A 17,904-nucleotide genomic window follows, 5' to 3' on the forward strand; every position below is an offset into this window, starting at 1 on the left:
TTGAGTAAGGGAACTTAGCTACTCTTGCTTCCTTTTCCTTTTTAATAAAAAGAAAATGTAGCATTTATGAAGAATACTGTCTTGTTTTGCAGAGAATACTGCTTCTTCCTCCAGTTCTCACTTCTAACTTACTGGATTGTTAGAGGCATGGTATTCTGGTGAGAGTGAAAAAATGAAGGTATTGATTATTCACGATCATTGTTAATTATGACCATGCAAATGATAATTTTTTATAACAAAGGGATTATTTGCTGCTGTTTGAGCTCTTACTATACATCAAACACTGTCCTGAGAGTTTTGTACCCTTAGGTTATAAGTCCTTATAACAAACCTAATGGCAAATAGGTACTATCATACTCCCTATTTTTAAAATGAGAGACTGGTGGGCGCCTGGGTGGCTCAGTGGGTTAAGCCACTTGCCTTCAGCTCAGGTCATGATCTCAGAATCCTGGGATCGAGTCCCGCATTGGGCTCTCTGCTCAGCAGGGGGCCTGCTTCCCTTCCTTTCTCTCTGCCTGCCTCTCTGCCTACTTGTGATCTCTCTGTGTCAAATAAATAAATAAAATCTTTAAAAAAATAAAAAAATAAAATGAGAGACTGGTTTAAAGAGTACCTTGTCCAAAGTCACACGGCAGGGAAGTGATGGAGCTATTCTTTTTTTTTTTTTTTTTTAAGATTTTATTTATTTATTTATTTGACAGACAGATATCACAAGTAGGCAGAGAGGCAGGCAGAGAGAGAGGGGGAAGCAGGATCCCTGCTGAGCAGAGAGCCCAATGCGGGGCTCTATCCCAGGACCCTGGGATCATGACCTGAGCCAAAGGCAGAGGCTTAACCCACTGAGCCACCCAGGTGCCCCGATGGAGCTATTCTTAACCACCACACTGTTTCTATTTTATGATCCTGCCCCACTCATGAAGCAAGTGAGATCATTAACTTTTAGAGATTAGCTAAACTATAATTTGAGCAATTTACCTGAGGTTAACATACAAGGATGCCTATATTTAATACCAAACAAACAGAGATGAAATTACTAAGTAGTATGATGAAAAATAGGAAATCAACTAAATTAATAAAATAAAACATCAGTTCAGGAATTTAAAAATATATGTTAATATATATGTTAAGCTATATTTTAGAAAAAAGATTGTGATGACTTTCAGTTTCTGTTTATTTTTCCCCCATGAGATTCTTTACGTACCATTTTAAGCCATTGGATTTTTTTTTTGCTGCTTTGTTTTCAAAGGATTGCACCATTTTTGCCATCATAGTAGTTTCACTTTGTTTTGGTAGTTGGCTTAAAGGAACAAGAACCCAAAAGGTGATTAGAGGCTTCTAAGCAGCTTTCTAGGATGAGTCACAGATGAATTCATGATTTGAGAGACTCCTCACTTAGTCCCAAGAGGAAGTAGTCTGGGAGGCTGCTCCATTTTGCAGTGAGCTGTTCACCTACCATCTGACCTTGGTGTAGGTGGGCTCACTTTGCATCTAAAGCCAGGAACTGGGCTGGCATCCAAGTGTTGGAGCTGCAACTAGGGTCCTTGTGGTTCTAAGGCAAGGTTCTCAGCTGGGAGACCCTTTACAAACTTCCCACCCCCAGGAACACTTGGCAATGTCTGGGCATAGTTTTGGTTGTCACAGCAGAGGGGGGATTGCTGCAAGCATCTGGTGGGTAGAGTCCAGGGGTGCTGCTAAACATCCTGCAAAGCACAAGAGACATCTGCCCTCCAAAGCAAATAATTTTATCCACTCCAAAAAGGACTCTACAGGAATCTATTTCTTCCCATGTATGGACTGTCCAACTTATCTTGGCTCTCTCTTAAAATGATTTTTACTTTGTTTAATGGACATTTTTCTCTCTAGTATTTCTGAATATTATCTCAGCTACTCTAATTAACATTTTTAGCTATACTTTTTCTCTGGCATCATTATAAGAAGTTTACAGAGGTAGACATCTTGTATGTGTGTATATGAGCATGTATAATATTTGAACTATTACTATTACTTTCTCCTTTTATATTTTTAATGTATATATAACATTCTTGAACTATTAAAATTATTAGAATTATTAAAACTGTTTTGACTACACTGATCATATCAACTAATTTAGGGAGAGGTGCTGGTCAGCTATGGTCTAGGGAATATATAATAGAAATAAAACATCTTATTTGGACAGAGCAGTGTTGGGTCACCCAGCAGGTATCACCCCATTTAAATTTCTTTGGCTTAATGCCAGTGTTCTAGTCATTTGGAAAAGTGCCCCTTAAGGCTAATCTTCTTTTTAAATGTGCTTGATTTTAGTTGCCTTGGGTGCTAAAAATCTGATGTATCTATTCACATTTTACTATTTTCTTTAATATATTTTATCTAGTAATTTGAGATGAGAAAATATTATTCATTGTGGGCTGAATGTAGTTTTAACTAATATGTTGCTTAAATATTTGTAGCTAAAATGTATTGTCTAGATTAGTGTTTGTGATTTGCCAATTTTTTTGAAAAGTACCTCCTCAGTCTAGAAAATATAAGAAAATCCTAACTTACTGCATTATGTAACAAAACCTCTACATGTATTCTGTGTTTGTATGGTTACTGGTGTTTACATGTTGGTGGGTCTCAGCAGAACATCTTTGTTCTGGCATCATTTAATATATTGCATTTTTATCATGGTTTGAAGTTGGTGACAAAGTTTCTAGTACTAATTAAATTTCACAGAACAAGGAATCAGAAAGCATGTGTGCCTCCTATTCTTGGTTGGAATTATTTGCCCAAGGTTAGCAATGACCTAGGCAAAAACCAGGTTGGTGGTTTTAACCAATTGATTCTATTGGCAAGGAGTCCAGGGGCACCTGGGTGGCTCAGTGGGTTAAACCTTGGCCTTTGGCTCAGGTCATGGTCTGGGGGTCCTGGGATGGAGCCCTACATTGGGCTCTCTGCTCAGCAGGGAGCTTGCTTCCCCCTCTCTCTCTGCCTGTTGCTCTGCCTACTTGTGATCTCTCTGTCAAATAAACAAACAAATAAATAAATACCTTAAAAAAGAAAAAAAGGAAGTCTATTATGTTTTGAAGATCACTTTGCAACTCTTGAGTAGAGATGTGGCTGGCCTCTTTGGTAAACCTATGCCTCTGTATGAAGCAGTAAATTTACCAGCCTTCTTTTTCATATGGATTGCTAAGGGATTTGAAGTTGCCCTCTCTTAGTGATGACATTGATGAAATGATATTTTGCTAGCAAACGAACCAGGAAGTTATCTTTCTGAAGAAGCAAGTAAAAAAATTTAAGGAAGCCTGCTAATTCATTCAGGCATTCCTTCATCAACTACAGTCACTGTCCTCAATTAGGTGGATCTTTCTACTCCCTGGCTTGTTGGTTTGATCTCTCTATCTATCTATCTTAAAAGAAATAGAGAGCATGAGTGGGGTGAGGGAGGGCAGAAGGAGAGGGGAGAAAGAATCCTATTGAGCCTGACATGGGGCTTGATCCCAGGATCCTGAGATCATGACTTGAGCCAAAATCAGGAGTCAGATGCCTAACTGACTGAGTCAGCCAGGTACCACTACCCACTGGCTCTACTGAACACAACCCAATATTATTGGACTTTAAAAAGATATGTAAAAGTAGGGATGCTGATGAAGCATGGACAACACTAAAGACAGAAAGATATGAGAGAGCAGAAAACCTGGGACCCTTCTGGTCTGGTGTTTTCATTTTTCCACTCAGGACTCAGAGGTCCTGAGAGATACAGTGACTTGTTTAGGGTCACAATGCTAATTAGTGACAGGGCTGGGCTCTGATGACAGTTTTCCTTCTTCTTCTCTTCATTCCCCTGTGACAGCTGAGGCCTTGGGTACCATTGTTTTATTCTGGCCATCTTGCTTTCCCTCCCCTTGTATCATCCAGTCATCCAACAGAATATATTCAACATCTGTAATGACTGGGATGCCCTACAGGCAGGGGCACTGGGGATTACATAAGCTACTGGAGAAAATATAATTTCTGCCTTTTAGGAGCTCACACTCAGAAAACAAAACAAAACACACCAAAGATTCAATTACAGGGCAGTGTGTGCTCTGTGCGATGCCAGCCAGGTACATGGTATACATAGGAGGGGTTCCCCACGTATTGGGAGTAGAAATGGTCAAGGAGGACTTCTGGAAAAGTTGATGACTAAATCAAGAGCTGAGGTATTACAAGATGTTGTCCATCAAAGCAGTGAGGATAAGATTTGCAAAGATTTGAGTGGAAGAGGCAATACAGTGCATTTGGTGGAATTAGAAGTAAAAGTAATTTAATATAAATGGACCACACTCCCCTGCCCCATTTGAGGAAAAATTTTTACAGTTAGATGTTTTTCTATTCTTTATGTCTTCTTGCAATAAAATATATTTTATAATTAAGGTTTGAGAGTCACTTTGACTTCCAGATTATAAATATTCTCTTCCTGTCCCTTGTGACTTGCAAGTGGCAGGAGCGATTATCTGTGTTATTTCAAAATGCAGTTCAGGGCCAGATCATGCTGAGAACTGATTCTTATTCAATGAAAGAGCTGATCCTGAGCCAGGGGAGGCAAATTCTCTTTTAAATAAATATTTGCTTCTGGGTTAAGATCTTATTTCTGTACTTAATTTCAGAATGATGGATTTTTTTTTTTAAGGTTTGTTTATAATTACCTGCAAAATCCCTTGAAGATTTAAAATAAAAATGCTCAGAGTGCCCTGACAGTGGCTGCTCCTGGGTACAGGCATCTTGACACATCTGTCAATCTCAGCTACCAGCTGTTGTTGTTTTGTGATACGGGATTAGAGGTAGTTGAGCCTTCGCATATTTCAGTCTGGAGATGATTCCGTTTGTCTTCCCACATACTCCCCAGGCCATTTGATTTAAATCAACCTTATTTATGTGGGAAGAAAAATTTTCTTGTCTGTCTTTTTTACTTATCCTGTATTTGGCAGTGGATTCTACTTTGCTGTGAAGAGTTTGCACATATCAGTATTAGCATTTATCATGTTGTATTGTAGGGAGAAGTTCCTAATTCACAACTTTTTATAATATATAAAAAGTTTCCCATAGGAAATTATTCCCATAGGAATAAATGTAAATTAGGGATGATGTGTTCTTGGGGCATATGATGCCACAGTCATTGTGGTAAAGGGCACCGTAATACTGTTCTGATATTGCAGTCTCCTTGCCGTTTTTTGGGGGTTTTTTTTGTTTTTGCTTTATCCTTACCTGATTATACTGTACCGTTTGCAAACTGAAAGATCTAACTGCTTTAAAAAGACTGTTTTCACAGAAACTGAATTTTAAACTAATGGCACAGTTTATGGCGTTTTGCGGCCTTCATCATAGTATTTTATCACACTTACCTCCTTTTTAGATTGCTGATTTTTGAGAATGAGCAATAACACCAACGTGTAATCAGCTCTTGTATAATATAGTTTACAAAAGTAATTTACAATTCTAACAAAAGTGTTATGGTAGGTAGAATTCTAAGATGGTCCCCAGGATTTCCTACCTCTCTGGTGTGCATTTCCTGAATAATGCCTAGAACTGTGAATATGGTGGATTCAACACCAATGATTAGATGGTGCCATATGACTTTAAGAAAGGGATATTATTTAAGTGGGTTTGACCTAATCACATGTACCCCTTAAATCTGGTCCTACGCTCAGAGATGGGAAAGTCAGAGTTTCAAAATATGAGGGGGATTCACTGTGTAAAAAGTTCTTTGGCTTGAAGATAGAGAGGGCCATGTGGCAAGGAATTTGGGCAGCCCTTGGGCTGAGAGTGTTCCTGCTGACATCCAGCAAGGAAGCAAGGACCTCAATCCTGAAACCACAAGAGACTAAATTTTGCTTGGAAGTAGAAATTTCTGTAGAGTTTCTGGAAAAATACTCATTCTGGGTGACACCCTGATTTCACCCTTGTGATATCCTGAACAGAGACCCCAACCAGACTGTGCTGGACTTCTGGATTGCTGACCCACAGAACTGTGAGCTGATAAGTGGAAATTGTTTTAAGCCATTAAATCGATATTCTGTTACACAGCAAGAGAAAACCAATACGAGTGCATATTAATATAACTGTTCAGTAGTAACAAATCTCTTACAGAAATCCAGAGGCAAGTAAACAGTAGTGGACTTCATAGGATCCTGATAAGGAGTGCTGGCCCACTAAAGTGGTGTGGCTTGTAACTATAATAAAAGTAGTTTCCGATGCCTTTAACTGCTTAGCTTAGAAACCATGGGAGTTTTGATGAGTTTTTATAATTGTAGGGGGATTTGCATTGTTTCAAAATGTATAGGCGTGAGCCCTTATTGGTTTTTAGATTGTGCTATGTCAGATTGCATAACCAAGATTTTAAAAATGTTTTATGTTCGTGTCTATTTCCTTATTAAACCCTGAGCTCAGCAAAGGAAGTAACAGAACATACTCTTCTTTTTATTACTAGTACCAAGCACAGTGCTTGGCATGTGGCAGGTGCTTCGTATGTGTTATTTGGAAAATTGAAATGTAATGGGAGAACAAATCTGTCCAAAATTCTGGTACAGTTCAGAGCAAGTAAACAAATAGGAATGGTTGTGTTCCAATAGAACTTTATTTACAAAAACAGGGTGTGCACCAGATTTGGCCCATGAGACTAGTTTGATGAGCTCTGCTGTAGATCATAAGTTATTATAGCTTAGCAGCAATTCTACCATTTAACAATCTACATGGCAACTGAAATTTTTAAGAAATATATTCCAAATATTTGATGGAGGTGAACAAAGGATACTTCTTTTCTAGGCTTTATTTACTGTTTGCCTTAGACATTCCTCTTGTCTAGGTAGGTAGTAAATAAGTTGCTCCAAAGGGTGAGGTCTTCCCAGTTTTACTGCATTCTGGTAGTTTTTTGTGAATAAATTTTGAATAGGGCAAAGCTAAGCAAACAGGATGTGCTCAAATGAATAGTACTGAATGACTTGGAAGAAGTCATATGATTTGTGGTAGAGATATGTCTTTCTGTAGTATTGAAATGTGAAGTTATATTCTTTAGGTTGCAAATGATACTCAGACTTAGAAAAGTGTGTGAAGAGTATCATACGTACGTTAAGGCTTTCTCCAAATTATGAATATTTGTGAACTTGTGAATAGGTAGAAACATAGACAAGGTTGGCCAGGTGGAAGCAGAGGCAAGGATCCTTTGCTACCATTCCATGTTACCAACTTTTCTTTAGAGGTTGCAGGAGAATGTTCTTTGAAAGAGATAGAAGCAGGTATGAAATGGCAGGTAGCTTGGGGAGCACAAATGTGGGGCAGTTGACCAAAGCTACCATTTACTGATTCTTCACCTAGGAATTCATCCTAAGGAAAAATTAAGGAGGTTGGCATAGATTTTAACCACAGCTTTGTTCATAGCTAGTTCTCTATTTTTATTTTTTTCTGGCAATCAGTGAAAATATAAAGTAGAGGTCTGTGTGGCTAAATAAATGGTGGCATATACCTACATGGAAATTTAGCCAATGGAAATTATATTATAGGAGGATATTCAAGGACATAGAAAGATATTCACATTAATTTGTTAATTGAGATAAACTGTTTCTGATACATATATACAGCAGATGATCAGAGAATGCCTGTTTTCTTATACCTTCACTACCACAGTATGATTCTATTTTTGTTTTTAAAATTTATGCATAAACATATACTACATATACATGTACATATACATGCATGCATTGCAGAATTAGTTTGTTAAGAACATGGAACTGTGATAGGACTGGTTTTGAGTCTCAGCTTATGGGCTTTTTAAACTTAGGCAAGTTACTTACATTTTTCTCTGCTTCATTTTCCTTATCTTTAGAATGAGGATAAGCTTACATCTCGATTTCAGTCTCAATTCTTTTCAACATACTATGTGTTCAAGAGGTATTTGTTGAGTGGCTCAAGTGCCCGGCCCTGCTGGTACATAACAAAATTATTATTTTATGTAAAAATCAGAGTTTAATGCTAGATCCATCAACTCTTCCAAAGAACTTGGAAAGAAAGTGGACTTACTTTATAAAAACCATTTTAAATTGATTTTTAAGTTACCCGCAGTAAAATTCACTCTTTGTATTGTATGGTTCTGTGGGTTTTGACAAAAGCAGAGAGTTGTGTGACCACCTTCATAATCATGATAAAGGACAGGTCTGTCACCTCAGAAACCTCTCTCCTGGTGCCTCCAATGCAGTCAGCCCTTGCCACCAATTTGTTCCTCATCCCTATAGTTCTGCTTTTTTCTAGAATGTCCTAGAAATGGAATTACACAGTTCGAGCCTTTTGGATCTGGCTTCTTTCACTTAGCATAATGTGTTTGAAATTCATTCATGTTATAGTCTTTATCAATAGTTCATTCTAAAGATAAGTGCTATTATTTATGAAACATTTTGTATCATAACCACCCAGGCCTTTTATCTGGGAAGTTGTGCTGAAGTCAGATTTGCAAGAACACTTGAGAGACAGCCTAGTCCAACTTAGCTTCAGTTGAGAAGCTGAGGATGTTGAGAGCCAGAAATGACATGCATTTGCCCAGGTGAGCTCCAGTCAGAGTTAAGACCAGAATCCAGAGCCTTGATGCTAAACTAGTAGTTACATTGGAAGTCAGAAAGGATCAATCCTTCTGGTGATGGACTAAAGGAAAAGTCCCTGAAGAATAGAGAAAGGGGTGTGGAGTTTGTGTGTGTGTGCACATGTGCGTGTGTATGGTCTGCTATGTTGTGTTGAAAGGGTGACATTAAATTATTTTCAGAAGGAAAGCAAACTAGCACTTTTTTGTGTTTAGAATGAGAAAAGAGGGTCTTCTATCATTATTATTTTGCAATAGGGGTGAGTTTGTGTTAACCTACCTCTACTATAGCATTCATAATAAGCACTGGTTTGGCCAGCAGGTGTCATAGGTGTTACTTTCATGGCCAGTTCCTTTAAACATGTGAGTTTGGTGAGCACCAGATTCCCACAGAAAGCTCACACTAGATTCTGAAGTGTGTGGAGGTATATGGTTTGCTTTCAAGCCTGAATTAGAAAGAGTCCTTTTATCCTTTTTTTTTTTTTAATTTTTTATCTTGTCTGTCTTTTATTTGTAAATGCACAGTACTGCTTTATTTTTAAATCATTAGTTTACATGTAAGTACTATATTTATATCTTTAAAGAAATAACAAAATAGGTTTTTCTTTCTTAAAAGTCAAATTGGGCTTTTAAATAGGTGATAGGTTTTAAGGAGTGTACTTGTGATAAGCATGGGGTGATGTGTGGATGGATCGAATCACTCTATTGTACACCTGAAACTGATGTGACGCTGTATGTTAACTGGAATTTAAATAAAAACTGAAAAAATGGAAAAAATGGAATCTCTTAAATCTATAGAGAATATTTATCCATTTTTATTACATAATGCAATAACTAAAATGAATATTTATCCTTAAGGAAAATTTAGATTTATGGCTTATAATATGAAAAAAATCTTTCTGTAACTAACATGAAACATTTATTCACTAATTTATGGTGTTCACAGTAATCCATGTCTATATGCATATCAGTATATTTTTCTTTGTCTTATTTTAAACCTTTCTTTAGAAAAATTTGCGTAGCAGTTGACTGAATATCACAGATATAGAATGTAGTTCTGTGTCCAAAGTAATGTATATATTTGCTCTGTTTACACTAACTTTGACTTAAGTCTATGGTAAACATGGCAGTTGTCACAAGGAAATACATGCTATTTGCCATGTTCAAATCTAAACTCTTCGGAAACTGTTCTTGAGGAACTATAATTGTGTCTTTGGTTTAGTATTTCATTTCCGTTTATAGTTCAAGCATTTGTTACACATTTCTGTGTAGTTTATGTATTTTTTCACATCAGTACCACCACCCCTTCCTTAGAATTTTAAACTGAATGCCTTTTTTTCTTTGAATAACTCATTTCCGAAAGCCCCTTCCCTCCTTCTGTAGAGTCTCCACGATCAAGGATGTGGGAACTAAGCAGAGACTGTACTAAGTGTTATGGTAGTTGACAAACTATTTTAGTTAGATAAGTCTCCCAATTGGAGTGTCAGGGTGGATTAGTCTAGCCCAGGGAGAGAGGAAGAAGGTAGAAAATAATGTCCGAAATGCTTACAAAAGTGATGAGCTGTGACAGGGAGAGGGCTTGAGACACCATCCGACTGTTGCATTGAAAGAAAAATCAAGAACGTCAACTTTAGCTATTAAAATTGCCGCACAGTACATGGGAGGCACTAATTTGCTCAGACATCTTTTGGCAAACTTGCATATAAGATCTGCTCAATCCTGTTGTTATTTATGTACAGTAATGCCTGCTGCCAGAGAGCTATCTTTCTGGACTTGCCTCTTTCTAACTGAGAGTAAAGGCTTGAGGAATATAAGAGATGTCAGTAGCAACAAGCAACTTGAATTCCTCAAGATAAAGACCATGGCTGGGAAGAATTGAGCAGGCAAGTAAAGGTTACTGACTCCACATTAATAATAAATTTACGAGAGTACAGAACAAATCATGCCAGGCCATCTTTATCGTTTTCTAGGTGGACGTGCAAGATTAAAGAAAGGAATTCAATAGCTGTAATATCTGGAATTGAGTAAATCATCTAATTCAGTGTCTCCACAAATCTTTGGGGGCTGTGAGGGTGGGGGCAGGGGATGGAGAGAACCTCAATGAGAATTGGCTCTGAGCACTGTCATGTGGATTCAATTTGGCTGTTGTAATAAATTACAATGGAACAAGGTCCATTGGGACGATGTTGGGATCAATAGAAGGTCAGGCTGTAACATCTCCAGCAGTGGTCTGGAAGAATGGATAACACACTTTATTAAGCTTGGCAGGCTGGGAGGCTTTGGTACTGTTGTGGTCATCACCACTGTCATTAGCCTTTATGAAGCACCTGTTGGGTATGGGGCACTCTGGGGACTGTTAGAAGATAGACTGTGTACAATTGTCCAAATGGTCAACCTGCTTAAAAAATGATGATAATTGGTACAATTTATTGAATACTTACAGAGCTGCCATGCATAGTGCTAAGCCTTGTTCATGGATTATTTATTTTAATCCTATTGACAACACTTGAGGGGAGCCTTTTCCCTCCATTTTCAAGATGGTAAAAGTGAGGTATAGAGAATTACAGTAGGTGATGTGGCTGATTAGTAGCCACAATAGGTCATGAACTGAAGTAGTCTGATTTTTACTATTAATTGCTGTCTATGCATATAGTATCCTTATGTACTCAAGGAGAAAACATGATTAATCATTAGTTCATTCATTCATTCAGTAAACATCTTAAATACACTTAAGAAATTCCTGGTATAGCAGAAGAGACAGAACCTATTCAAAGCCAATTTTCAAAGCCTGGTGGTGGGTATTAAGGAGGGCACGTACTGCATGGAACACTGGGTGTTATACGTAAACAGTGAATCTTGGGACACTACATCAAAAACTAATGATGTATTGCATGATGACTAGCATAACACAATAAAAAATGGTAATGTAATGATTCTGGTACAGATATAAAATGAATATACATTAAAGATTTTACTTATTAATCAGTGAAGGAACCAGGCAGATGTTAGAACCATCTAGAGAACCTGGAGAGCCAGAAATATTTGTAGATCAAAAATATTGAAATGGATAAGCAGATGGGGATAAAACTGGTTTTCCCCAAGTGTGGAGGGAAGCAAATATAGCCTCTACCACACAGGTCAGAATTTTTATGATTATAAGCAAGAATTATTTTCATTGCTATGAGTTATCTACAATTTAAAAGAGCTCAAAGACAATGAAAGACTAGTATCACAAAATGTGAAAGCGTATGATCTAAATAATAGTTTTCTATCATTTAGGAAACAGTTTTGGCTAGAGCAGGGTAGGAAGGCCCCAGACCCAAGTGTCTATGTGGAGAAAGAATGACCAAATGTGTTAGCTGAGTGTCTCCAGAGAAGCAGAACCAAGAGGGGACACACACACACACACACACACACACACACACGAGAAAGAGAGACACTGAGAGAGAGAACGAGATTTTAAGGAATCACCTCATGTGATTGTAGAGACTTGGTGAGTTCAAAATCTGATGGAAGAGGTGGCAGCTAGAATCTCAGGAAGGAATTTCCATTTGAGTCCAAGGTAATCTGCTATTGAACCAGGAAGAGCTAAAGTTGCAAAAGTCTGAAGTCTGCTAGAGAATTTTCTCTTGCTTGGGGGAGATCAGCTCTTTGTTCAATTCAGGCCTTTAACTGATTAGGTGAGGTACACCCACATTACGGACCAAAGACCACTGACTTAAATGTAAATTTCATTCAGAAACACTCTCAAAGAAACATCCAGAGTATGGTCAAGTATGCCCATATATCTGGAGATTGTGGTCTAGCCAAGGTGACATCACATCACTTGATCCTCACATCAAATCAGAGCACTGAGCAGCTTCCCCTGTACAAAAAGGTGATAAGGGGTGATGGCAGAGGTGTCAAGCACTTGGTGGATACCTTGGTGGTATGGTGAGCAATAGCAAGATTGTGAATCTGCAGGTAGAATTTTTCCAACATCACGAGTTTCCCAAGAGCCAAGTTCATAGGTCACAACACTTAATGGACGCCAGTCACAGGTCTGTACCTATGCCTTGCCAGGGTATGTGTCTCTTTAGGTGTGAAAGAGAAGTGTGGGTTCAATTTGGATTTCTGGATAATCTCCACTTTATAGAATATATTTGAGTATTGGAAATTATGATCGAAGGACAGTGCATTATCAAGTCCAGGATATCTTAATACAGAAATTTGTAATCTGAATTGATGATTTGTTTTATAAGAACTTCTTTGAAAATCACGTTGATCACATCACTTTGAAGATATCTGATAACTAGAAATCAGTCTTTAGAGGAGAATTTAGAAAGAAAAGTAAAAGATATTTAGCTTTATTGTTTACTTCTATAGCTTTCCCAGACCTCCTGGGGGCAAGATCAAGAAGGTATTTGTGATAACAATGATAACATCATTGTGATTATTATTTTATTTTACAACAGCAGCTAATATTTATTAAGCAGCTCCTTTGCTGGGTGTTAGGTACTTCACATATTAGAAGGGGGACTTCCTAACCAGCTCCAAGTATTTCCTCTACTGTCACTTTCTCAGTGAGGCCGCCTGATCACCCCATGCAACAGTGCAGCCTGCTTGTTCCATCCAACAGTCTATCCTTCTTACCTTGGTCTACTTGTTCTTTTTTACTGGTCATATTTCACCAATCCATATACTCTTATCCTTTCCTTATTATGTTTATTGTCCTTTATGCCTTTGCTGGAGTTGAAGCTCCACAGTGGCAGGGATCATTGTCTGTTTTATGTACTGATGTAGCCCAAGTGCACAGATTTATTCCAAGTTAGCCTCAAGGTCATTATCTGGTCAGTGCTGTTAATTTGCATCTCTCTCTTCTTTCCAAGATGGTGGACAATGGGGCCACTGAGTTGTAATTCTTCCTTTCTTATTTGAGGCATTGAGAAGTAGATTTCTCCTGTTTCCTAAGAGAAACCTCAGAAGGCTAGACAGGATGATCTGAGGGTTTTCTGGACATTGCTCGATAAGCACACATTATTACTTATGGAAAACTAGTGAGTCGAGTTCATGGCCCCCTCCTTCTGCAAGTCTCTTTCAAAGCCCTGGCAGTGTGTGCTCATATTTGTATGTTTTTGTAAGTGTCACAAAATTAAGATATTTCTGTATTTTTTTTTTGAAAGAACCTCCTCTACCCCCATCCAATTCAGTCCCTACAAAATCTGGATCTACCTCTGTTGTCATTGTTATTGAAATCTAGGCAGACAGTACCAACCATAATATGGTAGTTCTCAACACACAAGGACAAACACAGGTAAAGAGAGGGGAGACTCAGAGCAGGGTGGGCCAAGAGATGGAAATGGAATGAATTTGCTGAAAAAAAGAAGACTCTGCAGCTGGGTTGTACTCTAATGATGGGGCTGATGGGCCCCTGGAGAGTGGCAGATTTGGAAGCCAGTCTTCATTACCTTTGCAGTCTGTCTGCCTCACCTCTTCTCCAGGACATTCTAGTAGGAAAAGTACTGCTTGACCTCTTTGGGGAAGACTTGATGACTAATGTCTTTTAAGTCAAGTTTCCTCTGAACAATAGACACTAAGGTTGTATATAAATATATTTGGCCATGGATTAAAATAAAATTTACTGGTGCTAAAGATAATCAAACCATTTCACTTTCCATGAATTTTATTGTCTGAAAAAAGTGAAATCACTCCGTGGAAGGGAGGAAGATGATTTGCTTCATATGCTATTCTGCTGGGAGAGAAAATCTCTGAACCTTGAAGGCAACCAATGCCTGTCTTTTGTCCCCAGGTCTGCCCTTCCCATCAGGGAACACTGCCATCTCATCTAGAACACACCAGCTCAGGTTCTTCCCTCAGCCTAGTCAGGCTTTATAGCAAGAAGGTCATATCACATTGCTTTTGCTGGCTCGTGGAGAGGCAAACTGTTGAGCAGATGTTGAGTAGAGGGGCCCGGGTTGCTGTGTTCGGCATTTCGGTGTAAGTTTAGTAGGGCTTTGATAGCTTATACACAGAGGGCTTGTGTCTCGCCTGCCCGAGGTAACGAATTCTGTAACTCAACACTAGCATTGTCTTTAGGAGCCACTGCCTTGGAGTATTGGATTACATCGCACTGCGGTGAAGGCTGTGAACTTCTGAAGACCAACATTTGGTCCACGTCAGATCTTAATTGCTTTTTGGTGTAAAAGTATAAATACTAAGCATGAGGGCAATTTCGAATGACTTAATAAAAATCGAAACATCTTGGAAACAGGCTTTTGATTATGTCATTGCACCCATTTTTCCTACTTGCTTGCTTGGGTGTCGGCAAAATCATTTGATTTTAACCATTGTTCTGAAGGAGCTGGGCTGTTTTTATCGACAGATTCTATTTTGAACCAGTGACCTACTAGCTATGTGGACTTAGTCCAGTTATTTTACTGCTTCGGGCCTCAGTTTTCTCCATGAAAAAATAAAAGCACTTTTATCCCCATAGGATTTTTTTTCCCCATAGGACTGTGATGAGAGTGTAATGAGAGGAGGGGTGTATGAATGGCATTTATTTGGTCATTTACTCCATGGGTATTGTTCACCTACCATAATCCATGTCGGGGCTTTACTCATTTGTTATCTCAAAATAAAGTTGGCTATTATGGTTTGAAATGGAGTTTCTCTTGAATTTTTCTTTTGACACCCTTGAAGTCACTTTCTCGTGCCCAGTAGTGTTTGCTTTGCTTATTCCAATTCAAGGCAGGGTCATCACTTTGGACCATGGGTGAGCATAGCCCTGCTCTTTCTCTTTAAGCACTAGCTGACATCCCCTAAAGAACGAGCCTACATCCCCAGATGCAGGTCCTGTTTACAACTTTATTTCAAGGATGACTTTATATTATTCTCATCTGTTTTCCTAAAGGAGTGTGATTTTAATTCTAAAAACAGTGATATACTTGAAAGCTGTTAGCAAAGTTTAACTTAATAGGAACTTGAAGGAAAGGTTCAAGATGGTTTAAAGGTTAAAAATAAATGGTCTCATTTATTCTCAGCCTATTGGAAAAGGGAGACCATGAGCTGCAGTTGGCCTGTCTACCTCTTCATATCTCCTAATGCAGCTCTGAGGGAGTCAGCAGTTTTATTGCCTGGAATTAAGAGGGGAGAAAATGTGAACTGCTTCAGGATCTTTGAAGTTTTGGTTTTAAGGGGTCAGACTGGTTAATGTTTTACCAAAAAGTCAACTGTTTCTTAATGAAGCCACATTACACTGGGATGGGGCTTTACAATGTTCATGGGGCACATATCCCATTTGATCCCTTCCATAATCCTGTGGGGTCAGAACAGCTATTATCATGCCTATTTTTATAGATGAGGAAGCTGAGATCTAGAAGTAGTTAGATAGTTTGAGATCATGAGACAGAAAAGCAATATGAATCAAGTTTTCTGATTGCCAATAAGTTGTACCAACAATAGTAATCATACTGGCAAAGGCATATGAAAGATGAGGGAAATGTTTTATGTGTCAGCCTCCATGCTCAGTTCCTGATGTGTGTAACTCACATGCCATCTGCGGTCACCCTGTCCTCTAAGATGAGTTAATACAACTTGCTTGCCCTATTCCACATCAGTAAGAAGCCCATCCCTCTTTAAGCGCCCTCAACATCCCCCACAGCCTCCTATTCTAAGGATGCCCTTCAGTTGTGAATTTCCACCCCTGTGGCACTGCTGAGCTTGCCCACACCTGCTTCCTCTGATGGGTCTGGTTATTCTGTCTACCTGTCGTGGAACACAGCTTGCCTATCCCGACCCTGCCACTTAATTTCCACTCTTAACCACTCACACAAGGCATGTGATGGGTGAGCAGCGCTTCCTGAAGCTTTGAGGTGGGAGGATCGGCCTCAATAGGCCAGACTTGAGATAACTGAGCTTCGGTCTTCCTGATTCTTCATGAAATGTGTGCTGCCTAACCCTGTGTGGTTTCTGACTGGTAACCTTTGTCTGCTCATTTCAGCAGCTTGCCAATCTGCTTATCCCTGTTTCCTGCCTGTTTCTCTTCCTGGCTCACTTAACTAGCTTCCTTTACACCTTTGCCCCAGCCCGCCGGAGTATAGTGGAGTTCAGGTCTCAGTGTCCTTCCCTGTCTCCCTGTGGACAACACCTCCAACCCTTTGTCTTTCCTATATGAAAAGGACATGCACTAATTTCCCATTTCCCCAGGCAAGGCCAATTTTTACCTCCAAATAAAATTCAGGTGCCAGCTCTTAAAATTCCATTCCCCTTCCAGGTTTCTTTAGATGCATTAACTCCCATAGCCACCATAATTACGCTGTGGGATATGTGTGGTTATTATTATTATTATTATCCCATTTTACAGTTGATAAACCCAAGGCTCAAAGAGATTAGCTACTGCCTGAGGTCACACAGAGATCTAATCTCATATCCACAGCTTCAGGGGTCAACAAGTATTTTCTTAAAGCGCCAGATGGTCTCTGTTGCAACTCTGCAATCCTGGCATTTGTAGCAAAGCAGTAAAGCAGGTATAGACATTCTGTACACAAATGGACATGGCTGGGTTTCAGTAAATTTTGTTTACAAAAACAGGTGGTGGGCTGGAAACTGGCCTGTGGCCAGAGTTTGCTGACCCTGCACTTTACTGTACTGCCTTTTCCCATAATACCGGCTCTTTATTTAATGTCTCTAATTTAAAGCCTAAAGTGGATTGAGAACAGAATCCATATGGCCACATCGTTTCAAGCTCCTTTTCTTTTTCTTGCTGAAAGCAAATCTGTAGCTTTGTAGAATGAACAAGTTTGTGGTGATCATTAAACTATCCATAGGGCATCCATAATGGTGCTGCCTCTGAACTTGGATGGAGACATGCTGGGATTTTACAGTCTGGGCCAAGGGCACATTGCTAGAATTGTGTGGCAGTTATTTATACTTTCTTTTAAGCAAAATGGACAATGCATGCACTGCCCATATTTCTCAAAGTCTGGTTTTCTCTCTGGGGCCTTGAGAGACCTAAGAGAACATAGTTTATGCTCAATTTATTGTGTCTAAAGAACAGCAGGAGTTGCTGTTTCCTACATCTTGGGACACTAAGTCTGACAAATAAATGTGACCAAGTTAAATTTGTCTTGTTTTTAAATGGCTGCCCAGTGTACTGTGGTGATAGAAGTCGACACCCTTTTTTGCCTGAGTCAACTTACCCATAAAAATATTTCCCATGTTTGTGTAGTGGTTTCATCTCTGATCACTGGTCCTCAAGATTAATGTTGAAAACAAAGACTTTTTCTCTCTATAAGGATGATTTAAAGAAACACCCAAACTGCTTTTCAGTTTTTCTTTTTTGG

The 17,904-nt window shown here is 38.9% G+C and overlaps 1 protein-coding gene across 7 annotated transcripts in view; it reads left to right on the forward strand.

Moving 5' to 3' along the window:
- ERC2 (ELKS/RAB6-interacting/CAST family member 2) overlaps nt 1-17,904 on the forward strand; it is a 923,400-nt gene that overhangs the window by 388,071 nt on the left and 517,425 nt on the right. The window lies entirely within an intron of this gene.

Source organism: Mustela putorius, unplaced genomic scaffold (genome assembly GCF_011764305.1).
Source record: "Mustela putorius furo isolate JIRA1106 unplaced genomic scaffold, ASM1176430v1.1 tig00000095_pilon_pilon_pilon, whole genome shotgun sequence".
NCBI lineage: Eukaryota > Metazoa > Chordata > Mammalia > Carnivora > Mustelidae > Mustela > Mustela putorius.